This window comes from Rhinolophus ferrumequinum, chromosome 3 (genome assembly GCF_004115265.2).
Source record: "Rhinolophus ferrumequinum isolate MPI-CBG mRhiFer1 chromosome 3, mRhiFer1_v1.p, whole genome shotgun sequence".
Classification (NCBI taxonomy): domain Eukaryota; kingdom Metazoa; phylum Chordata; class Mammalia; order Chiroptera; family Rhinolophidae; genus Rhinolophus; species Rhinolophus ferrumequinum.
The window spans coordinates 95,827,275-95,853,166 of NC_046286.1; the positions used below are offsets into that span (position 1 = coordinate 95,827,275).

Consider the following 25,892-nt stretch of genomic DNA (forward strand, 5'->3'; position numbering starts at 1 on the left):
CAGGAAGGAAGCCAAAATGAGGAGACAAAGAAACATGTTCCAAATAAAAGAACAGAACAAACTCTAGAAAGGAAAAAAAAAAAAAGCAAGATGGAGACAAGCAATCGACTACACACACAGCTCAAAATACTGGTTGCAAAGATGCTCAAGGATCTCAGTGAGAACTTCAACAAAGATATCAGAAATACAAAAATGGAGATAGAAAACACAACGAAGTATACACAATGACAATTAAAAATTGGTATTTTAGACAACATAATGAATGTTACAAACATAATATTGTACAAAAGAACCCAGATATAAAATCAAGACATATTGCATGGTTCCGTTTACTAAAGCCAAAAATAAGCAAAAGTAATCCATGATATTGGAGGCTATGAGAGTGTTACTTCCTGGGAGGTAAGAAGAGTTTGTAATTGACATAAGGCAGAGAGGGCTTTTTGTAATGCTGGTAATTCTAATTTTTGAACGAGGTGTTGATTATGTGAGCTTATTTATTTTATGATAAATCATCAATCTATTCTAACTTGTACACTTTCATATGTTTTGTGTCAATACAAAATGTTTTTAAAAAACTAAAAATTACTGTTCGTTACTAACCACCATTTTCTGTGCCCACATCAACACATTTTTCTCTTTTTTTCTGTATCCAATTTCAAAAATGACACATCTTATCTCATTCAAATACCTATGCCCAATTGAAAATGCATCACCCTCTTCTCAAAGAGAGACACCAAAATTTCATGTCTAGTTCCTGAATTCTGCTCTAACTTTAAGATCTCTGTGGGCTGTGAATTCCTCTTGGAAAGTTCCAAATGTGGGTCTTCATGGTCCAACAAATGGAAAACATTTGAGATAAATGATGAATCTGATCATCACAATGTGCTCACAATTTCATAATAAAGGATAAACAATATCATTTTCACCATAAGAGCTTCCATTTGGAAAATAGAAAAGGGTAGGGCCACAGAGAGGTAAGTGGTCCATAACATACATCCCAGTGGGAAGAAGAGAGGTGATTCACTGCTCTGTAGTAGAACGACGTCCTCCAGGGATAATCGGATTGATTAAAGTTCTCCTTGTTCTAAGGACCTTCTTGCCACACCTGAAGGAAGTATGAGGGAAGTGTCCCTTTCCAGGACTGTGTCGCTCTAGCACCTCTTTTCCTGTTGGTTTATTTTTAAGGCATGATGATTGCCTTTGCTTATGAGCACCCATGTTTCTCTTTTCAGATGTTGGCATTTTCTGGCAATAAACTCCCTTAAAATTTCAACTCAGTGCTGATCTTTTATGCATCCCACAAATATTTACCGAATGTGTACAGTTTTCCAGGCATTGATCTACATAATTGGGATATATCAAGGTGAAACAAATACAAATTGCTAGCATTAAGAAGGTTGTGTTCTAGAGGGAACAGGCTGACAATCAAAAAAGAATGCAATAATAAGTAAAATATGTGTTTCAGAAGATTAGTGCTGGTAATAAAGACGAAGTAGAGCATGAAAGGAATAGAAAGGAGAGAGACATTGTGGGATGAGAGATGGCAAATTTTTAATATTCACAGGTGAAACCCAAGGTCCAGAGAATGGAGGCTCAGATAATCTGATCCCAGATCCCAGCCTGACTTTCAGTGATAGAGAGACAAACACCTCTGCGCAGGAAATACGTAGATGGTGTTTGGGAGGGGCATTTAATCCACTCATTTTCTAATGCATAACAAGGATGTGCAACTTCTTTTTGTTGTTGTTGTTATGTAAACAATTGTGCATTTATTTGCCATTGTAAAACTTCAGGATCAAGTTTATATAATTTTGCTAAATTTCCATGTTTGCTCAGAAGCAGCTTACAGAAGCGCTAAAACCAACCAATCAAAGAACAACTTCAACAGGAAGTTATGTCCAAAGGGGAAAAGGGAAAGAAAAAAAGAAAAGAAAAATGATAAGAAAAATGCTAACTAAGGTAAAACGGATGATGGTGTGGAATGGGCAGTCACAAGTGTTCACAGAAAATAGGTCAGTTAATAAGTTCTTCTGCAAAAGCCTACACACTTCAGTCAAGCACATCAGTAGAATGATTTGGGAGCATAAATTTTATTTTTAGCCACTTGTGATTTCCTCTGAATGAAAAGGAATTTGCAGGCTAACCAGCTGATCCTCATCAACCAGGCTGTTTTATACGCACACTGTTCATGTGAGGTGCCCAAGGTCCAGTCCAAACTGTTTGAGGACCATTATTTTCTGTGCAGCTTGAAACCATCTTTATCAGGGAGTTCCAAGAAGTATCCACAGCATGAGGACCATTAAACATGGGTCCTCCAAGACTATCAGGAATTGGTGCTACTGGAGGAATCATTGCATTCCCATACACAGAAAAAGGCATACCTCCAACTTTAGGAAAAGTCCATGTATCCTGCACGAACATGTTGATGGAAGGTACCAGAAGGAGTTACAATTCCTGTACTCTCTCCCTCCATTGCTTGGTGCTGTGAAAACACTCCTGGATCAGACATTGGCCTATGAATCATTGATTTCCCATTCCAGGGTTACACCAGTCTTTGTCTTGATTGCCACCAATCCCTTCAAAGGACCAGAAGCCACTATGCCCTACTGATGTGGACAAGTTACTCCCAATAACGGATGGAGCTGAAGTCCCAGCTTGCCTGATACATTCAGAACATTCAGTCCCAATAGGGACTGGAACTTTTCTGTCCTGCGAGACATTGCTGGGCTTTTCTGACCCTAAAGGTACTAAAGATGGGGCAGGAGAAGGTGCACGAACTCTGGAGCACACTGACTGGGCAGGAGAATCACTTGATGCTGATGAACATGGGGTCAACCTCCGGAAAGGTTTGAGGCAAAGTTTCCCAAATGTGTAGAAGGAAGTGTTACAGAACCACATGGCGAGTCCATACTGACAATCCCTGAGGGGCTCGGGGCGGGTCTCTGTAATGGTGGTCTAACACCTGGAGCTTTGGAAGTATCCGACTGATGGAAAGAATCTGAATTTGGCGAATATGAGAATTTTCCTGATAGCATAGATTCTGGTGTTGACCGAGATAAAACAACAGATCCTCCCCAGAAGGCATGAGCAGAAGGAGGGCTGTTCTCAAGCAATGTGCTAAACAGCCCAAATGGTAAGGGCACAGTGAAATTGGGAGCAACAGGCTTATTTGCTGGATGTACTGAATTTTGACAAGCACTTTGTGTACTTAAGGTGGAAGGTAGCTGGACAGAAGAGGGGACACTGTGAGGTCTTTTAATGTGACTGACACTGAGGACCGCAGCAGATGAATTCTGCACTGGAGCTGGGTTCTTGTGAGGGGCAGCAGTGCCAGGAGAGGGTGGTCTAACAGAAGGGGTTTCCATTTCAGCAGCAGGCTGCGAGAATCCCATTTGTGTCTGAGGCCTAGGGTAAGTCATGGGCAGTAGAAGGCATTGCCACTGGAGCAGAACTTGTTTCTAAAGGAGTAACAGTCATCCTCACCTCCGGGGGAGGAGCCTGAGACTGCTGAAGAGGTGGTCTTGGCTCCTGAGAAACAGATCCCGGAGGCTGTTACTCGGTAGAATGAACTGATGAGTTTTTTTCTCAAAATGGCTCGAAGGTACTTGTTGGTTCAAAGGTTGACATCACTGGAAAGTCAAGGGTAGCTCTGGCTTGACTCCTAGAACTCAAATGATATCGTCAGCTCTGCCTTTTCTCTGCTTTCCTCTGAACTGATGACCTCATTCTGTGGGGCCAACTAAGGTAGCCACTAGCAGCTTAGGTTCAAAATGTCTCAGTTTACGAACAACCACAGAAACAGCTTCTGATCCCAAATGCAAATCGTAATTCCAGAGGACACTGATTGGCTGGTATCAATCAGGCACCCGGTTCTTTGATACCTCACTATTGCTATGTGTGTGTGTGTGTGTGTGTGTGTATGCGCATGCATGAGTGTGTGTTTATGCACCTACATGTCTGTGCTAATGGAAGGAGAGTTCTTTGTCCAAACTCTGCAATGATGGGGGCAGGGAAGGGTGGCAGAGAGCTATTATTGACAGTCCCAGGAAAACCAGACAGAACAGGAAAGGGGTGCTTTCCCAAGAGAAGGGATGTTGGGCAGTCAAACCCCTGCAAAATTAAGTTTCCTGATATCACGTTTTTTAAGTGCTACTCACATTGCATAGAACTGAAAGTTTTTTGTTTGTTTCTAATCCTGACTCAATGGCCTATTCAGTTATTCCATCTCTGAATTTTAGATTCCATATTCCAGTTGTTTTTGTATATGTCTTATTTTATGCTTCACTTCCAACTCAAGTTCATTTCTGAAAATATTTGGTCTTCTATTACAGTTGGAAAGGACCCCTTTTTTTTCTGACATTACATTCTACCACATATAGTACAGTGATTAACAAAATGAATATTGGTGTCAGGTATATCGGTCCTTGAATGTTGGCTCTACCATGTAATAATTGGGTGACCTCTAGAAATTTCCTTAATTTCTCTAAACCTTGGTTTTCTTAATCTACAGAGTGGGAAAAATGATGGACTCTTACTTATAAACATGCTGTATTAAGTGAAATAATCATGTAAAGATTTTAGTATATAATTTGTCACACAGGAAAGACTCAAAAAGGTTTACTACTAAGTAGTACTATTATTAATAAGAAGAATTGCTCTTGGGAAGATGCAAATAATTGCAAAAAGACCATAAATGTTTTAAATATAGATTGTGTTTATAATTCATGACTTCTGATGAGTCACCTCATTAAATTCCACAAGCAATTTTAGTGTTCTTTATTTATAGTTTTATATGTAATAATGAAAAATCAGTAAAAATACTGGGCTATTCAGGAGGCAAATTGTTGAGTAATATATCACATTGATAAAATGTGTCACTTAAAATGTACCTGTGTTTTAATTGTAACAATATTCAATAAATCACCCAAAACTTTATAAATACTTTGTGCCAGGCAATGTGCTTCATTTTACAAACGGTCTAGATTAAGTATCCAACTTCTTTTAAATGGTGAAAACACTATTGCACATTATGCTAACAATGAAATATTATGCAATTAACATAAAGTACTATTTGAGTGGATTGAAGGGTGAGCTGCATAATGAGAAACTAATTACAGGGAGAAATCCTGGCTGCAGATATTTATAGTATATTTATTTTCTGACAAAATGCAGAATACTTATGTGACATTTATGTGAATCAGCTGATTTCTGGGTTGAGATGGTGCAGCAAAAATTGTTATCCTAAATCAAGAGGAAGTATTCTCTGTGCCCATCATTTTGTACTTTGATGTTGTGTTCTTTCATAATCAAACGAAGTACAAATATTGATTTTGCCTCCTGTGTGTACAAACAGAGCTGAGAAAGATTGATATGAAATTATTTCCCACCTGAAAATATCCATAATTGGTGGACTCGTAATGGACAGTTTTCTGACTCAAACTTTGTAATAAACAGTTTCTTGCCCATGAGGCAAAAATGTAGACTCACAAACTGAGTAAAACAACTTAGGTTTTCTTTCATGTATTTGATAACTTAATTCAGTCTCTGCTCAGTGTGTCTGAAATGTCTCAGAAGGTATGCAGCAGCAGTACCCTCTAACCCCTCCCAACTCTACCCTATCCAATCTCCAGGAAGCTAATGTAGCCTTGAGAACAATTTGAAGTCAGCTCAGGAAAGTGAGACTGAATAAACAGATCTTGAATACCAATGAGGGGGACTCTGAAACTTTTATATTACTTTTAATAAATCTAGGTCTTCGTCAAGTAAATTTAATAACTGACTGTAGCTGGTTATTATATATTCCAAACCGAAAATCAAGTCCTATAGTCCATCACACAGTTCAACAATGGGACAGAGGACATGAAATCCAGGCTACCCCAGAATACCTTATTTGAATGGTCATGATAAATACAAATCTAAAATTTATTGCAAATTGCTTTCACATATCGTATTACTTGCCATGCTACCTTGTGGACTTCACAAGAACAGAGATTTTAATTCATTCATGTTGTCACGTTGAGGCCTCACAAGTTCCCTGGGTGCCCTCTTGCAAGTTCCTGGAGTACCAGTTGTAGTCAGAAATCCCCTTCCTCATAAGTGTGGGTCACAACTCTATACAGCTCTCCTATCAACTCTGACATTGAATAATCCCAGTCTATTCTCTTTCATCCCAGCCACAGGGGTGAACCGACTTCCTGTGGTTACTACCTCTGTGAATCACTAAATCTACCAATTTGAATTTTCAATTCTCTAATACTTGATTGACAATTCTTCATATTAAATTTTATTAAATTAACTGGTGTGGTTTCTCTTTCTTGACTGGATCTTGACTAATAGAAGAGAGTGGGTTGAAATAATGTCGGGGAGACTAAACTAAGTACATTGGCTGAGTTCATCATTTTGAAAGCTTCCTTGTGCACTTTACATTCAGACCTTTGAACATGAAAATTGTTTAATAGACTTTTTCATTGGGGTCTTGCGATCAAGTTGCATTACTCCCATATCCCATTCCTCCAACTGGCAAATGCCAAAGGGCTTCTAATGACAATAAGTAGAATTTTTCTGATGCTGGCTATTTTTCTTGGAAATAGATGCCTGTGGTTTCGTTTTTACCACATCACTCTGAAAGTTGCATGCCATTTCTGACAGGAGAAAGAAATATGTGAAGGAACCAAGACAAACATTTATTTTAGTCCATTTCCTGGATGAAAAGGAAAAGAAATACTTCAAACTGAGAGTCCCAGCCTGGTTATCACCTGTACTACAGGAGAAATATTCAGTTGGGTTGGACTTTTACTTCTTAGATTTTCATTGAGCACTCTGAAAAAACTTAGGTCTCTGTATTGAAATGGAACAACAATGTCCAACTTTGAGGACACTCTTTAAAAAAAGTGTTTCAAACATTCTGAAAAAAATCTGAGGAGTCAGTTTCTGAACTTTAGTTGATTTGGTTTGTTTTCACCTACAAATGGACAACTACTACAGAGACTAAGATACTGCATGCACTGTTTTTAAGAACCCAGTTTGGCTGCTGTCTAACTCAAGTAATTCCCAAATCTTGTCTATCAGCAATCTCCTAGTGAAACCTGTGACAAGATGGAAAGACTCAGCATTGTCATTTTTATCATCCTTCTTACAATATTCCCTTTTCACCATTATAGCCAACTATTCTTTTTAGATTTTCCTTTTTACCGACATTTTCAAATAAAGTATTTTTACTTTCTAAAAAAAAAAAAAAAAAAAAAAAAAACAAACAACAACAACAGAATAACCTCTGGAAATCACATAACTACTTCATGCCTCCAGCACTATCTTTCATTCAAAAGGTAGTTTTTTTATTACCTACTATGTGGCAAGTTCTGTGTCACTGTGCCATGCATTGGAAATAGATAACCCAGACCCAGAGCCTGCCCTCAAGGAGTTAACAGTTTCTAAAATGAATAAATATCTATAATATAAGATTGGATATGGTGACAAGCAAAAGAAAGAAACAGAAAGCAAGCAAAGTTCAGAAAATCTCAATTGTAGAGGATCAGAAATTGCAGCGATGATATTTTGATTGAATTCAGTGCTGTCGCATTTCATCACACCGCCAGGTGCATGGCATGTTAACTGTAGTTGAATGCATTAAAATTAAATGAGTTAAGACTTAAGTAAGATGTACTTACAAAATAGGAAACAAACTCAGCGTAATGAGCCTGGCTAGAAGTTCTCCTTGTTAAAATATTGTTCAGTAGTAACTTCATCAGAATTATCCGGTGCTTCTAAAAAAACAAGATTCCTAGGACGAATTCCCAGAGTTTCTGATTTATTGACTGTGGTGAATGAGTGACAAAATCTACTTAACCAACACTGCAGATGAGCCATATGCAACCCTAAATCTGAGAATCCTGATCCAAGAAGTTGATGTCAAGCAACAAGTGGTGGTGCAGAGAAGTAGCTGAGGTTAGGGACATCGGATATGACAAAAGAAGATGTTTTGACAGGCAGGTGGACAAACAGTGTCAGGAAACCCCAGTGCAGACGAGACGCAGGTCCAGGGGAGCCTGCAACCAGCATCCTGTCACCTCTCATACGGTCTGGGCTATTTGGGATCTAGATTCTATTTAGGACTCTGTTCTAGACGAAAATATAAGGAGAAAGACAATTGGAAAGAGCAAAGTAAAGGCCACAGTTTTAAAGTGTTCTAGGTATTGTATCAAAAAGAATTTGGGCACCAGGATTTAGTAACTAGAAATGGGGGACAAGATAAGGAAGGCAGGAGCCTAGTTAAGAGAAGTTAGACCAGAAGCACATTTTCTTAAGGAAGTTTTTAGTTCTGGTTCGTTATCAGAATCACCTAAGGAGTTTCACAATAATATATACTCCTAAGCCCCACACTGGACCTTCAAAATCAGAATCTCTGGGCACAGAGCCCAGAAATATGTGTTTTACTAAAAGTTCTTCTAGGTAGCTTTGATATTAGGCGAACACTAAACTAGGACCCCTTATTCTTCTTTTCTCTGACCACAGCCATCACAACAACCCCCACCAATCGAAGGTCATGACTAAACCCATCCCTGGAATCCAGTGGAAAAGAAGCCTGTGGACAAACTGGCTGACAAAATGACTTCACAGTGGAGGAAATTTCAATTTGAAAGTTTTGTGACTCCTGCAGCCGATAAGAAATTTCCAGCACAGAAAGTCATCAAAGTTTGTTGTTATTGTTTTGTTTTGTAACAGTATTTAAAATAGTTCTCTGGCATACCGATATTCAAAACAGTCAAAATCCCTCTGGCCCATTCTGTTGCTCCATCTCAACAAATGAATATAATTTTCAGTTAACACTGAGACTTCCCCGTTTGAGATGTTTTTTGTGTTTTTTTTTAATGGTGTGACAATTGACAAAGAACAGTGCTGAACATGGTGCTAACTTAAACCAGACTTGGCAGCGTTAGAATGTTTGCTTGTTCCATGGCGTCATATCACACGATGCTATTTTTCAAGCACATTTTAACTTTTATTTTAGTTTTAATTTCATGTCTATCTGCAACACAAATGGCATTGATAAATCACACCAAAGCAAAAGATGAGCTCGAAAGACAGTAATTAAGCTAACCTTAATAGCAGATGAAACCTCGCTTTGTAAAGAAAAAGCAGGAGAATCACAAAACAATCTGTTTCAAAAAGCAGTACATTTATGCTAATAGATGTGTGCCGTTCCGTGGGGCACCACCCAGTTGAAATGGAGCCATGCCACCTGATTCCTTCTCCCACTGATAAAGGCCTTGTCATGGGAACCAGCTGCCATGGATGTGGTTCAGAAAGCTGCCCCTGAAAAAGAACACTGGGCCATCTGTGCTCGCAGTTCTATTAATAAAATGTTCTCTAAATCATAGTACTTCATCCAGTAACCTCACATCAAGAACTTCTCTAACGTGAGATTTGGAGAACATCGCTCATCAGCATTTCTTTTTTCACTGGGAGGGCACCATGATTTGAAGGGAAGGGGTTCCAAGGTATGGAGGGAACCAAAGAAGACTGCGAACTCTGTGAGGACAGGAGTATGTCTTTTCGCCTTCATCTTGCTAGGGTCAGACCCTGTGCCTGACACAATGTTGTGGGTTGAGTTGTACAGAAGCACCTTGTAAGTGTCAAGCAGTTTGTAAGTGCCAGGAGTTTGACAAGGTTATCTCATAATGGAAATGATAATTGAGGAAACTTAGGCTGGTCGGTTTAGTAGCTTACACAGTGGGTGACAGATCCAAGATTGAGATATAGAACTACTGACTCCACACCTCTATTTGGCAATTTGCATCATTCCACACATTTTTTTTTGTGGTTTTGATTGTACTTTGAAACTTCATCTTTGATTGTGATTTGTTTTTCCTGAGCAAACCTTTAACACACATTTCCTGCAGCTCTTCAGAGAAAGGTGAAATAAGTAATACGGTGAGGCTAAAGTAGCAGTGAAATTCTTTTAATGCTTCTGTTTAGGAGATAGAGAGGTTTAAAATATGTAGAAAAAAACATCAGAGCACTTAGACACAAGATACAGTCAAAGCAAGTAGAAAACACATGTTTGATAAACTTGAGAGAAATGCTAAAATACACTAACCATACGAAAAGAATATTTATTATAGTTGGATTAAAAAAAAAGAAAAGAAAGTGAAGCTTTTTCTAAAGCCATCATTTTCTCTTCAAGACCATGCAGTTAGTGGGTGCCAGAAATATTGCAAAGGTATCTAAAGACATTGATGAGAAATCTGGGTGCAGCATTGTCATCCTGAATATGCTGGTGAGGAAAGAAATGTAAATAAGTCAAGGCAGAATCTGAGCACATGTTCCTAATGGCATTTGTCCACCGTGCCTTCACTCTTAAGAACAGCGCCAAATAAAAGCCAGATGACTACTGAAGACAACAAAGATAATTCGAAACCAAGTCTGAACCTAAGTATATGACATAGATCTAGTGAAAATAAAGTAATATGGAGCCCAGATTTGAAAATCTCTCAAGCAGACAAAACCATTGACGCCATGTAAGAGAAACTCAATCTAGCTTGTTTCACGAACACAAGGGAAGATAACTGAGGGTATTTCTTGTAAACACCTCTGATAATCATCAAGTCTTCCTGTTCGCAGACAGTTTGATTCTCGTTTAATAAAACATGCACATCAAGTAAAGCTCTGAATTTTGTTTTGAATATATATTAGCATAATAATATATTAGGTTGGTGAAAAATAATTGCAGTTTGTGCAATTATTTTTTAACCTTTTAAACTGCCATTACTTTATATATATCACATATAATATATATTCTATATATTATATTTATAACATATAATACTGCCAAGAACAGAAGTGAGAGAGGAAATCATTAAAATATGTTTTAAAAATTTGATATAAAAGTTGGAATACACATCAGGTGAACAAATCAGCTAAGAAAAATGGTAATACAGTTTATTCAGTAGTTTATTAATGTGCCAGACAGTATTAAATGTCGGAGGTAAAATGATTTACAGTATTTATTTAATGTATCTGGATATGGTTACAGTTTAGTGAAGAAGATTAAAATGAATTTTAAAAGTCTTTATGTTCGGAAAATGATTAGAAAAAACTTCTAAAAGTACGTAAATGAATATGTAAAGTTGTAAATTAAACGAATGAAACTCCTTGAAGTACATTTTAGAAGAGTAAAAAACAAAACAGAACAAAAAGAAACTAGGAGAAAAAAGAGAAAACACAGAATTTAAAAAGTTATAGAAGGGTGGTCAAGCTATTCCCAGGCCAAACTTAGTAGCCATCTATTATTACCGGGACACAACAAGAACTCTGGTGCCACTGAAGAAAACCTTTTCTATGGCCTTCTAGAATAACAAGAGGAAAGTTAAAACCCTGTTCGGTGCTAATGCAGTTAGCACAAGGTTTAATGGTTTTGCTTTATTTTATTTGTTTGTCAATATTAAAATCAAGTGATTGAGGTACATGCTTCTGATTTCTCTTATTTGTGTGGGAAAACTGTGTGCAAGAGAAAGGACTTCCAAAAATGACAGAAACAGATCCTGCAAAAATAGACCCTACCAAGACAGCCGTGTAAAGTAATGGCAAAGAGGAGAATTATGCCATCAGATATTAAAACCAAATAAATAGTAGAAGAAATTCTCACCTTTAAAAGATCATTGTATCATTGATTACAGCATGGGGAAAGGGTGTTGAGGGAAGGGGGAAAATGCCTCAGAACCACTTGGTCAGTTTTTATAAAACCACACCATACACACGTGTGTGCAAGCACACACACACACCAAGAATCTGATGTGCTTACTAGAACAACATGTCCCCACGATTGCGCGTCAGAATCATAATGAGACTCTACTGTTGATGTCTTTATCCCTCATCTGTACTACGAATGATAAAGACATTTTAAAGATCATACAGAGATGCAAGACATAGAGGAATTAAATCAGACAGATGCCTTGTGGAACATGGTACCACAGCAGGAGAACCGGTGCCAATTTAAAAGGAGAAAAAGACAAACCACTCCAACAAATCCCATATAATTATTTTGTGAAGGGAAACCAAAAAATAAAACAAAACAAAAAAATAGCCCCAAGATTACAGAAATGAGAAATTTTGGGAGTCCATAAAAGAGATGATCAGAAAAGTGAGACCAAAGAATTAGAAGAGGAAACTGGAACTTTGAAAGGACTTAGGAGACATTGGAATATGCAATCTATTTAGAGTTCGTAGAAATTTTATTTTATTGCTGGAGAAAGTACTGTCTATGTTACTTTATAGTAAATTATACAGGGTTGAATTATGTAATAGAAGTAGGTGCTAATTATTACACACAAATGTTATTGTTTCTAATTTGAGTCTGGTCATTTGCACTTAGAAGCTGCATAATGTCTGCTATCAGGGTTAATCTTTATTCACTGATAGAAACAGTAAAGGGGGGCAACTTCTTCATTCTAGCATATTTATGCTATGGGATTATTTCTTTATCCTGTGCAATATCCAGACTTGTGTCTTTTATTAGGTTCTGTTTTTGAAAAGTAAAAACACGTTAAATGTTAATTATATTAGGAAACAAACACCAAAATTTTCAATGAACAGCCCACTCAGTTTCGGTCTTTGTTCACTGAAATCACCTGCATATATATATTTTTTTAATTTATTGGGGTGACATCCTGCATATTTTTTAAAAATTGTTTTAGATTTCATTTTCCCAACTTCTGTTTTCTTGTTGCCCTTTGAAGCAATTATTGGTGGGAATGGGCGGGTTCACGTGTAAATCTTTGCAGAGCCTTTGATAACACATGATGACACAACCTTGCCTCAAGTTATCCTCTGGGCCAGGAGCCTTCCGAAATTTGCACAAACACAACTTTCAGTGACTTTTGGAATTGTGAAACAGAGTCAATCACCATTGTAGGAAAATTGGACCAAGAGAGCTATGTGATCCATTTTTCAGAGGATTGGCTCGATCTTGGCTCAGACATAAGCGGTGAAGGTATGTGTAGTTCCTGATAATTTATCTAGCCAAGTAAAACTTTCCTGTAACTTAGTAATTATAGTAAACCCATGATTTTCTTTGAAACTTATGCAGCCCATAAAGATCACGAGGATGAATAATTAGAAACTGCCTGTATACAAACATTAATTTCCAAAATCTATTGTACTTTTGCTACTCAAAATGAAGATTCATGTGACATATTGCACTCCCTCTCAGAAGACTATTTCAAGATTGCCTTTCCATAATTACCATTTTTGCCTCCGTCAATAATTATGGAGGCCTTTTCCCTGATGCCATCTGTCCATTAGCATGCAAAGATGTGAATTGCCCTACCTTTCATGAGAAATAACTTACTTAATTAGAATCATAGTCAAGTTGGTAAAACAGTTGGCTGTAGGCAGATAAGGACTGGCGGTTCAAGTTGTGGCTGACCTATCCCTGTACACATACTAGCACAGGACTTGAATATAGTAGGTGCCAATATTTTTAAAATAAATCAAAGTATATTAAATTTGTCAATTAGCATTACATACAATTGCTTCCTTTTTATGTGACACCCACTAACGTTGAAGTTTCAAATTCTTCAATTTAAAAAATTATGCTAATGGATCTTTTATTGAACAAAATACGGAAAATTTTGTGAGAGTTTCTTTTATTTTTTTATAGCATTCCAGTAGGGGCAAGGTCATATGCCTGAGGAAAATGCCAGTGAGAAGTTTTTTAAAAGCTTTGCGTGGCCTCTCCCTTAGGTTTCCCAGAATCTTCATGACAATGAAATGTACACTCCACTAGCATCATTAGCATTAATAGAGTATTGTGGTTGAATTGATTTGACAAATACATTCTAAACTGCCCTTCGGTTACGTTAGAAAAAGAAATGACTTCATAGAACATTGTGGACTATAAAGTAAAATTCAAAAGGTTACTCAGTGAACTGTAAATAATATTGTTGTCCCTTTCCCTGAACGAACCCTTGCATAGGACGCGTTATATATTCACAACGTTGATATTCATAAGACTGTCAGGGGGCAACTTTTGCCTGAATTATTTGCATCAAATACAATGACAAAAGCACTTCATTGTCTTTTTGTTAAAAAGTTGATGCACAGGACATAAATCAAGCAAATCACCGGGTTATCATCATCACTCAAAACTGTTTATCTGTGTATGGAATAAATTATTTCATTATTCCAAATGTTTTACAATATTTAATTCTGGAGAGTAAAAAAATTGAATATTTTCAACTTATTCTTTCATTCTTATCCTTTATTCTTATTCTTTCATTCTGACCAGACTTAGGAAAGTACAAAAGCAATTTTCTTATCCTACTTCAAATAGTCCCCCAGGCCTATTTTCTCTAACAAAAACTCCCCAATCAGTTAAACCTCTACCTAACAAAGTTAACAAAACAATAGCTAAGCCTATGATATAACAAAGTTTTCTTCACTCTTAGACACATCTTTATTAAGTGAAATGTTCTGTTTTTGAAGTATTGGTCTAGACTCTAAGTCTATTTAGAAAGAAACTTGGGATTCTACCTGAATGAATGGACTAATTAGATATTAGGTAATTCAACAGGAGTTGTTATAACCAGGGACTCTGGAGACAATAAGTATTCCTTTGGAAGGATTTTCTACTTTGTAATGGAGGCAAGGACGCCACAGTGGTGAGAAGAAAAATTACACTCCACTCTTTGTTCTCCTTCTACCAGCGAAAAAAAACATGCAGTAAGAAATAACGGTGAATAGAAGGAAAGAAGGGTTAAATGAAGGAAGGATTCTTTATCTTAATGGATTTACTAGTATTCACATAGGGCTAAAACTGTTAAATACATTGCTTGTTAATCAATTAATGTCTAGAATGGATAAGCTTGTTTAATTTTAGACTTTCCTATGTATTATTTAATGCATCTTGGAAAAAGTTGACTATAAATCCTAATTCAACTGTGTTAATAAGCATGATATCGACAAGTCACTGCTGTGGGAACCATGAGTCCTCATGTCTCCAGTAAAATTTTCTTTGTTTCATCTATTGCCAAATGGAAAGACAGAATACATGCAAGATATTCTAGCCCCCCCAAAAAGTTATCTTTAGGAAACAAAGATAAAGAGGAGGAAAATGGAGTTTCTAAAGGCACATCTGATTAAATGAAAAAAGCTTGGGCAGACAGAAGCACAGAGGCTAACATAATGGTTATTTTGATCCAGTGAGAATTGACCACGAGGAGAAAAGGGGTTTACATTGTCACACTTACTCCTATTTCACAAAGTCTAAAGGTTTCTAGGTCACCATGTACCCAGTTTTATCCAAGCGACTTTTAGATGTCACATAACTATATAATTTATCTTTTGGCTGAAGTTAATCAAATAAACTAGGACCCTGACCTGCATGTATTCATTCTCCATCGTTTGTTCAACGAGGAAAACGATTTCAGTCTTAGGCAGTCTTAAAAATAACAGGAACATTTTCACAAGAACCTATACATCAGGTCGGGGGGAAATAACTATTTTCAGATGGCTTTTCTTTCCAACACATGATTACAGTCTTTATGCTTTGATGTTAGACTTTCAAGCTGGCCAGCATTTATAGGGACAAAAAAAGAAAGGCTACAGTGACTGGTCAAAATGCCACTGATTTGGATGAAAGAATTTTGTATAAAAATTTAGTGAACTTAACATATCTAGATAAGAGTATTAGGGATATCCATCTCCAACCTGGAGGGTCACAAGAAAAATCGTCCTGAGTGTCAAGATATCCAGGGAAGTACTTCACCAGACTACAGCAAATGATGACATCTGGAAAAATCATTCTCTGCATAATTGGACAAAAAAATAAATAAAGATGGATGACTTAAAAAACAAGTTCTTCCTTTTTAGTGTCATCTATTCATTATTAATGATTCATTGTTAAACGACTGAGTTTAAGATAAATAACACTTAGATTAAATTATGTAAACTCTAATGTATTTGATTTTAATTATCCATTCATTTATCTTAGTTTGTGGTTAATCTCCTAAAACCTCATTTAGGCATACTCAGAAATGTTTACTCATTTTGAATAAATTGTGTATCTTTAATTTTTTAAACTTTTATCAAAGCTATATGGGCACATATTTAGTCAAACAGTTCTACAAAGTTCAAGCACACATTTTAAGGAGTCAAACACATATTTTAGTCAAGTTCTACATGACCTTCCAAGAAAAAGATAGCTGCCTTAGACCCCTCATCTCCATTTCACCCTCTAAGCAACAATTTTAATTCTTTAGGATGCTTACCCCTGTGTAACCTATTTAGACTGCCACTCCCTAAGTTTTCCATTTTAGGCATAATCTATGGATTTGGCACTCTGGAAGATGAAATTACTTTTTATTCTCCATCATTATATACTTCGTAGACACACTTCTAATTTCCCCACTTTGTACATCACCATTGCGGTTGGTTGAATATTTAGCACTAAGCTGTGTCGTGTATACTTTTGTGACTTGTACAACTCTTTTCCTCCCTGGAGTCTTCTATTGTTTGCTTAGTTTTCTATGTAGTTATAATTAATCCGTCTCCCATATGTCCCCTATTTGTATAACTCTGCTCTCATTAAGTTGAAATACATTTGGTGCACTCTGTTAATTTCATCTTTTGGAGACAACTTTCCTGAAGCCTCCTGATCTAGTCCCATATGAACTCCACACCCTCTGGATCTGCTGCACAGGTCATCATCCTGAGACCTTAAGACCGTAATCCTGCAGACGGCCTAAATGTCTCTTCAATATTTTATATCTCTTTTCTTCCCCCTTGGATGTCCTCTTATTTTAGTGGAATATATCTTCCAGTAGTTTCCAGATAAAGGATACATGAACCTTGATTCATTGTTGTCTTGCTAATGAGAAATTCAATTGCATTTTGTGTCTATCCTTTTAAGCTAAGTTTTTTATTCTTGGAAGTAGTTAGAATATTCTTGTTCTGAATGTTCTGAAATTCCACAGTGATATACTCTCATGGATCTGTTTCATTTATTTTACAGGGCATCTCTGTGAAACACTTTCCATATGGGAACTTAGGTCATTCAGCTCAGGAAAATTTTCTTGAACTACTTTTGACAATTTTTCTCTTTTGTTTCTTTATTCTCTTTTTCTATTATATGGATGTGAGCCCCACTGGAATAATCCTCTAATTCTTCGTATCCTTTTGCCCCTAGTTTACATACTTGTCTTTTTATCTATTTTCTGGGATATTTTCTGGGATATTATCTTTCAAAATATTTTACTGTTTGTCTTCCTTTTTGCTGTTATATATTTAATTCCCATGAGCTCTTTTTTATTCTCTGACTGCTCTTTGTATAGTATTTCATTCTTGTTCATAGATACATTACCTTTTTTTGTTTATTGTTTTTCCCCCTTCAGTAATTTTTTTTAAAAAATCATTTTAGTTTATGTTTTGTTTTTGTTGTTGGTTTTAGCCAGTGGCTTTACCATTGTTTATTTGATTTTGTCTTTCTAAATCAGTCTAGTGAGTCTGGGTTCTCAGGTCATATAGAAAAGTAGAATAAAAAGCTGATTGAGTTTTGCACAAGAATAGAGCTCTCATTTACAGACTTCACTCTGAGATCTGTGCTGTGGTGGTGGTAAGTCTTGAGGGGAATCAAAAATCCCTGCAAGACAACTATGTCACAGACCATTACAGTTTCAACCAGCTACAGACAGTAACCTTGTAAGGCAGAAGAGAAAAGGATGCTTCTGCGAGCAAAGGAGGCTTAGCAAAACTTGGGTTTGGTTTTCTTAGCTTCATCAGAATCCATTCTAACTTTAACTTCCTTCTTACTAATGCTCCAATAACTTATTCTTCTAAAAATCTTCTTTCTGCTTAATGTAAACTCTGATTCTTTTACATTTTCTTCATCACTTCATAATCTATTTTATCTGACAAAATTCTAGGAAGGACATGTTGGCCTACCGGTTCTTTCTCTGCTACTCACACCCTCCGACAGTGTCTCCCACAAAACATTTTGAAGACAGTTAATTAATTTGTGAAATGCATCTGTAATAAAGCCATTCAGATCTTTTTATGAGTTTGAATCAAATGCTGAAATTTTCTATTCTGGCCAAAAAATATTTGGTCAGATGGGAGATAAGATATGCATTTATAACTCTTGAATAGCTTAATATTTTAAATTTTGTTGTTAGTTAATTAGTTCTAATTAATTTTGTTTAATTCCTTCTTTGAGGGAAAATACAGAATTATCAGACACCAGAACCATAATGGAATTCATTCAGCATCTACTACTGTGCTCCTCAAGATTCTACTTGAAAGATCATTTAGAAGCCATGATAGATTGCTTCTTTTGATAAATTGCTTTTTAACTCATGTGTGATAAAATTAAAATTCAATTAGTTTGCAAGTGGCAAGTAACCATTAAACTATTAGTTTAGCTCTAGAGAGATTTACTTTAGTTTATTATTATATGGCTTCTGTTGTGATTATTATACTTGGGAAGAAGGACTCATTGAACTTTTTTACTGTTGTATGCTAAGTGCCCAGAGCCATGCCTGCCCCAGACTCATCACTCAATGAACTTGTGAAAGGAAAGAAGGTAGAAAGATATTTTGCTTTCATGCAGATTTTTTTCCTGAATATGGTGAGCTCTAGCCAACATAATACTGTGCAGACTACTTTTAAGTTTTCCAATAGATTTCCGTGTGTACTTTCTAAGTATAATTCTCACAATAACATTTTTTTTATATAAAATAGAATATTGATTTACTCTTAAAATATAACTGTCATATGGGCTGGAATTCTTAGATTCAGTCAGGGCATTCATTTCTCTATAGCAAAGTTTACATGGGAAGGGAGAATATGATCAGGTGAGTAAGTAAACCTGGGAATAAAGCAAGGGGAGTGAACTAGACGGTTTTCACATTTATTGTCAACCAGCTGGGATAGTAGTCCACCCCTCTCCACTAGAGGGACAGAGCTGCTGAGCAAACATTCAGTTCACAGGCACCTTTGCTCCCAGACTGTGTAGCTCTCAAACCCCTTCTCAATATTCCTATTTCAGAATTGACCGCCCCCCTTCTGTTATCATACTCTTTAGCTTTGTTCACACCATTGATTAGGCTGCAGTCTAGTAATCTCTTCCACCTTTTGGCCTGGAAGACACTCTTTGTTGTGTGACCTTTGCCTATATCTCAGCTCATCCATTATGTGTAGCCTTTGTTAGAGTAATTCAGAATTGTGAATGGGCCTCACTGCTACTTCTAAGACCATTGCATTGTAATATCCATGGCAATTTATACCTAAGAATACATAATTTTAAATATGGTAATACATATTTCAACAAGGACTTATATGCCTGACACTGCTGAGCACTTCACATGTATTTTCTCACATCAACATATGCAGCAGGTTGTTATTTATTCTCAGTATAGATGAGAAAACTAAAGCACAGTAAGTTAAAAGGTACTGTCCCCGGGTCACAGAGCTGGTAGATGTAGGTGTTAACTTATGTCTTTCTAACTCCAGGCACCTCCTTCATTCTTACATATGTATACACCTTCACACAATGTATAGCTTTTAATTCAGGAATCTCTCTCTAACAACTTATCTAAAGGAAATTATACAGATGGATAGAAAGATTTACTTAGAAAGATGTTAACCACAGCGCTGTTTTTGAGAGTGAAAAATAAAAATAAACTAAATGTTCAACAATAATAAGGTTGAGCAATTTATTATGCCTCATACGATGAAGTACTATATACCTTAAAAGTAATAATTAATCCTATTTTATTGAAATAGGAAGGTGTTCAAAATTTTGTAGTAAGAAAAAATTCAAGCTTAAATCAGTATATGAAGTTGGATCTTTTTTTAGTTATTATCTAACTTTATTGAGCTATAATTACCATATAACATTGTGTAAGTTTAAGGTATATAAAATTATGACTTGATATATGTATATATTGTGAAAAGATATTCACAGTAAGGTTAGTTAACACGCCATCACCTCACGTAATTACCTTTTATTTTGTCTGTGGTGAGAACACTCTCTTAGCAACTTTCAAGTATATAACACAGTACCATTAACTATATTCATCATGCTGTACATTACATCCTCAGAACTTATTCATCTTATACCTAGAAAAGTGTACCCTTCAATTAACATATCCCTACTTATCCCACCCCCAGCCTCTGGCAACCACCATTCATTGTACTATTTCTATGAATTCAGTTGTTTTAGATTTCACATATAAGTGAGATCATACAGTACTGGGTTTTCTCTGACATTTCACTTAGTATAATGCTCTCAAGGTTAATCCATGTGTTTGTAAATGGCATGATTATCTTTTTTTATGTCTGGATAATATTTTATTACATCTACAAGGTGTGGCAATTAAGTTCAGGAACTCATCCTAGAAAAAGTGCCACATACCTCACTGCTGAATATCACTATGGTCACCTTTGAAGTACTCCCCTTGGGAAGCTATGCACCAATGCCAGTGCCCAGTTCACCTTTCAAAGCAATTTTGGAACTCTTTTTCTGGAATGGCCACCAGAGCTCTCATCATATTACTCTTGATGTGCTGAAAATCATCAAAATGTCTTCCATTCAATATTTCCTTTATATTTGGGTAAAGAAAGAAGCCATTGGGGGTCAAATTAAGTGAGTAGAGAGGATGTTCCAATACAGTTATTTGTTTACTGGCTGAAAACTCCCTCACAGACAGTGCCGTGTGAGCTGGTACATTGTCGTGATGCAAGAGCCACAAGTTGTTAGAGAAAAGTTCAGATCGTCTAACTTTCACGCAGCCTTTTCAGCACTTCCAAATAGTAAACTTGGTTAACTGTTTGTCCAGTTGGTGCAAATTCATAACGAACAATCCCTCTGATATCAAAAAAGGTTAGCAACATTGTTGCAACAAGTTCACGAACTTAAATATCAGACCTCGTATATTTTCTTTACCCATTCATCCACTGATGGACATTTAGTTTGTTTTCATGTCTTGGCTATTTTAAATAATGCTACCGTGAATGTGGGAGTGCAGAAACCTCTTCGAGATAGTGATTTCATTGTCTTTGAATATATACCCAGAAGTGAGATTGCTGAATTACATGGTAGTTTTATTTTCAATTTCTTGAATAATCTCCATACTGTTTTCCATAGTGGCTGACCCAATTTATATTTCCACCAACCCTGCACAAGGGTTCCCTTTTCTCCATACCCTCACACATACTTATCTTTTTGATGATAACCATTCTAACAGATGTGAGGTGGTATCGCATTGTGATTTTGATTCGCAGTTCCCTGATAATTAGTGACATTGAGCATCTTGTCATATACCTGTTGCCCATTTGTGTGTCTTCTTTGGAAAAAAAAAGTTTATTCAGGTCCTTTGCCCATTTTTAAATCAGATTATTTGTGGTATTTTTGCTATTGAGTCATATGAGTTCCTTATATATTTTGGATACCAACACGCCAAAGCTCTGGTATAATGCTCCAGAGGCCTTGGGGACTTGCCCAAAGACTGTACATATCACATAGTGGAGGCAGGGAGGTCAACTGTGACACCCTGGAAGGGCGGGCAGCCACCTATGAAGGGGACTCACAGGGATGTCCTCCACAAATTTTCCCAATAACATGTAAGGTCAAGGTAATGGAGGAAAAAATAAACAGGAAGTAGAAACTGAGATTTAATATATTTATATATATATGGTATTATATAATATATATATAAATTTATATACATTATATATAACATAATATATTGTTATATATATAATAGTATATATACATGTGTGTGTGTGTGTATATATACATATACATATATATATATATATATACATATACATATATATATATATACCTTAACTGAAATTCAAATCTTTTTTAAAGCTTTCGTAGAGCAGGAGAGAAGGGAGCTGATAGGTTAATGCAGGTTTTTGGAATGGGCTCTGAATTTTTCTAATGGTTGCAGAAATGCAGCAACTGACTGGTATCTCTAAGGACCGTCAAATCCATAACCTTCTCAAAGAGCCATCTGAGCTCTATGCCCATTTCTTCCAAGATGACACAGATTCTGAGTCCCCCTTGGGTTTTGCCTGAACAGGGCTGAACAAAGAAACACACCTCAGGAGGCACCCCTGACACCAGGGGCGAAGCTAGCAGGGTTATTAAAGCCTCTAGTGAAGAGGAAGAGGAAGAAGGAATGATGAAGCCCTGAGAATCACCAATATTTGTACCACGGCCCTCCCTGTCTTCACCTGCATATTTACTGCCTGGTGCCGTGTCGGGTGCTCCATCATAGTGATTACTAAGACTCACAGTGAATTGAAAACATTAGATGAGACCCATTGCCAGCTGTGCAATATTGGCATGGCCCAGTGGGTTTATCATTTGTATGACCATAGTGACCCAAATGATCCCCTCTTTATTTCTAACCCTGAAGAGGCCCATCTGACCTTGAGTCCAGAGAATTCTTTTTATAAAATACTCCCCTAATTACAGGGCAGTGCTACCACATTTTATTGGGACTGATGGAAATAATTCACAAGGCACTAGAAGGCATTGACATGGTCGCTAGATATGGAAGAAATTCTCAACCAGACACCCAGACACACCAGACTTATGCCCCTCTGCCTCCCTTGCCCCAGAAAAGTCCCCCTCGAGAAAATTTCCCCTAACAAAAGAGGCTCCCACCCCCTTTCCAATAAATCTCTGACCTAATTTTGCCCCTTATGAGTATATACAGGCAAACCTCTATCGGGAGTTATGAAATCTTGAAGCTCCTGGCCACTTGATCTCTGGACAGTCTCTAAACTCAACTGTCTGAGGTGGACAGGGAGGCAATGTTCTGCCCCGATGGCAGTGTCACCATCGTACACCAGGCAGCTCATGGGAGGGCCATGCATTCCACCCAGCCTTAGGGACCTCTCCGGTCAAGAAGGGCACTCCCAGCTCAGCCCAGTTGGCAGAATTCATAGCTGTTCATCTAGTGCTTAAGAAGACCATAAAAAGCAGCCTTTCATAGATCTACATTTTCACAGACCCCCGGGCTTTCCCTAATGGACTTGCAGTTTGTCTGGCCATTGCATCTGTTTTCAGAAATGAATAATTAACATACAGTCTAAACACAGATGCAGATGACATCTGGGCCATCCATCACTCTACTCTTCTATGATATTTTTCAAAATACTATTCTGAATCTTATATCTCACCAGAGTTCCATCTATTTGTGTTACACAATAAAATGTGTAAATAACTGAACAAGAAGCCCAAAGACTTTTTAATATACATCACAGTTAAATTTTGTAATTAGAACTCAATAATCTGATACTACAATGCAACTACATGGGAAATGACAAAATCCAGATGTGTGGCTCCAAATAGCATATTGGGGGTAGTAAATAAGACTATCTTCAAGATCATGACAGAAATCATGAAGAATAAGTGCAACCTTGATAATGACCATTTTATTCTCATCAACAGCTACTTTTTACAACTAGATGCTTCATGTTGACAAAAGACAGCAGGTCCTGGAGTAGTGTTAAACGACTCTATATTTATTTTTCCTAGCACACAGAATTAGGGGAAATGATGTAGAAAATCATGAACTTAGCAATTTCCATTGTTTAAATGTTAATACAGTAATAATTATTTTACAAGTTAATGCACAAAATTTAGAAAATAAGATATTTAAAAAAATCACCCATAATCCCACCAACCACTGACCACTACACTTTCTGTATTTCCTGCACTCTTCTAGGCATAATTAAAATCATTTAGAAAAATGTTTTGCTGTGTTTGCACAAATAATCTGGTTCCGAGAAAGTATGTTTGAAAGGGCAAAGCATGTAAAGTGTTGTTTATGGTTAAATTATGAATGGTAAATGACTCACATTTTAATAGATGAGAATGGATAAACAATACTTTCCATCCACTTAATTCTATTGTGCTTTCTGAATATTAACAACAGGAGGGATGGAGTTGAAAGGCTGAACTTGAACATCCCTCTGGGCCTACCCTAGGAGTGTGTGTGTCACATGCATGAATGTTTCACATAGTGAAGATCACTTCAGAGAAGAGACAGAAACACCTGTTGCACTCCACCCTCACTTTTTGTCTTTGTAAGGGCACAAACAAATTCAAAATGCAAGGCTTAATTCCACCTGTTGAAAATAAGAGAAGATACTCCCCTCTCCTCCCTTTTCTTTCAGCATTTACATTAGAAAATATATCATTTTAAGTTCCTTATTAGTCCTTTTGAGATGTATGTGACTATTTTTAAAAGGCTAAGTAAGCCTATGTCCATGGTAGACTCAAATGCAATTTGACTGGGGTCCTTATACACAAAGGGAATTTAGACACACACACACATAGGGGAAGGGCCATGTGAAGACACAGGGAGAAGATGGCCGTGCACAAGCCAAGAGAAAAGCCTCAGCAAACACCAACCCTGCTGACACTTTGACCTCAGACTCGCGGCCTCTGAGAACTCGGAGACCATAAATGTCTGTTGTTTAAGTCACCCAGTCTGTGGTACTTCGTTAGAGCAGCCCTAGCTGTAACACAGCAGATTTTGTTTTTAATTCTATTTCCGTAACACCTTCCATTCTTCCTTCCTTCCCTCATTGATTCTTGCCTTTCACAAATGTTTACTGAACATGTAGTATTAGTACACATCATGTTCCAGGCCAGGTTCTAGAGATGCCAAGTTGGCCTTTCTCCCACGGACCAAAGACTCCAGGAAGAGACAAGCAAGAACTGTTTGTCTCCACTCCTCTTGATAAAATCCCAATTGTGCAAACAAAGCCTTCAAATTTGTAAGAAAGAAATTCCTTCCACTTCCAGAGAACCGTCTTTGACCAACTATTCCCCAAACTAGCTGAGCTTCAGTTGACCCCTTTAGGTAAAATCCTATAAAAAACCCTGCCATTCTTCCCCAAGTTAGAATGCTTCTTTGGAGGCTTCTCACATCCAGCATTTTAAACTAAAGGATTATGCTAACGACGAACTGGTTTCAAAACAGGTGTTCTGCTTTGTTGTAGAAGAGAGCGATGTGTGCTGTATGGCAGTTTTAAACCTTGTGTTGTTGAATGCTTGATGATAGAAATTAGAACCAGAGAGTTAAGAATGAAGTTTTTAAAATGATGTTAGTCAGGAACCCAGGAAGAAATAACTAGCACATTCAAACTTCTTCAAATGAAGCAAAATTTAATGGAATGACTGTTTACAGATATGTGGGCAGAGTAAGGAGTTAAACTAGCAACAATAAGAAGCCATTACTAACCCAAGATCCAGAGCCATGGAAAAGGGACTGACAATATTCTGAATGTGCAGGAACTCAGCTACTACCAGAACTATGAAGCAAGAAGAGGATGGGAGTTAAACACCCAGGTCTTATTCTCCTCCTACCCTCAGATTTCTTGCCTGTGGCTGAAAATAACAGGACTCCAGAAGGCAAGGTTGTACAAATGATGCAGGCTTAAGAAGTGAGCCTCCCACAGCAGAGCATGGCAAAGAGGAGCCAAGGGTTGATCTGAGAGGGCAAATGGAAAACACAACACAAGCACTGTCCTAGGTTGGGTTCTTGGAAAACAGAATCCAAAAAAATGACATGAGTGGAGGAAGTTAATAGGAAGGTGCCCCCAAGAACATCACCTGAGTGAGGGAAGCGTGATGGGACCGAGGCAAAGTTGACCTGTGACACAGATGTAACAAAGGCCTCATCTGATCTTTCCAAGGGACCTGAGGCTGAGACAAATCTTCAAAAACATTCTGAATTGAAACACGTGGCCTGGATTTCTGTACACAGCTCAGTCATTGGATGCCGCCTGCCTTTGGGGAGAGGGGACAACCTCAGATGCGACAGCTCCTGTCAGCCAAGGGAGATTCCAAGATAGGGATTTGGCTGTGAGCC

The 25,892-nt window shown here is 37.2% G+C and overlaps 1 pseudogene; it reads right to left on the reverse strand.

The window, feature by feature from the left end:
* Positions 1–2,157: 2,157 nt before the first annotated feature.
* On the reverse strand, positions 2,158–22,884 carry LOC117020713 (ankyrin repeat domain-containing protein 17-like; annotated as a pseudogene).
* Positions 22,885–25,892: the final 3,008 nt, after the last annotated feature.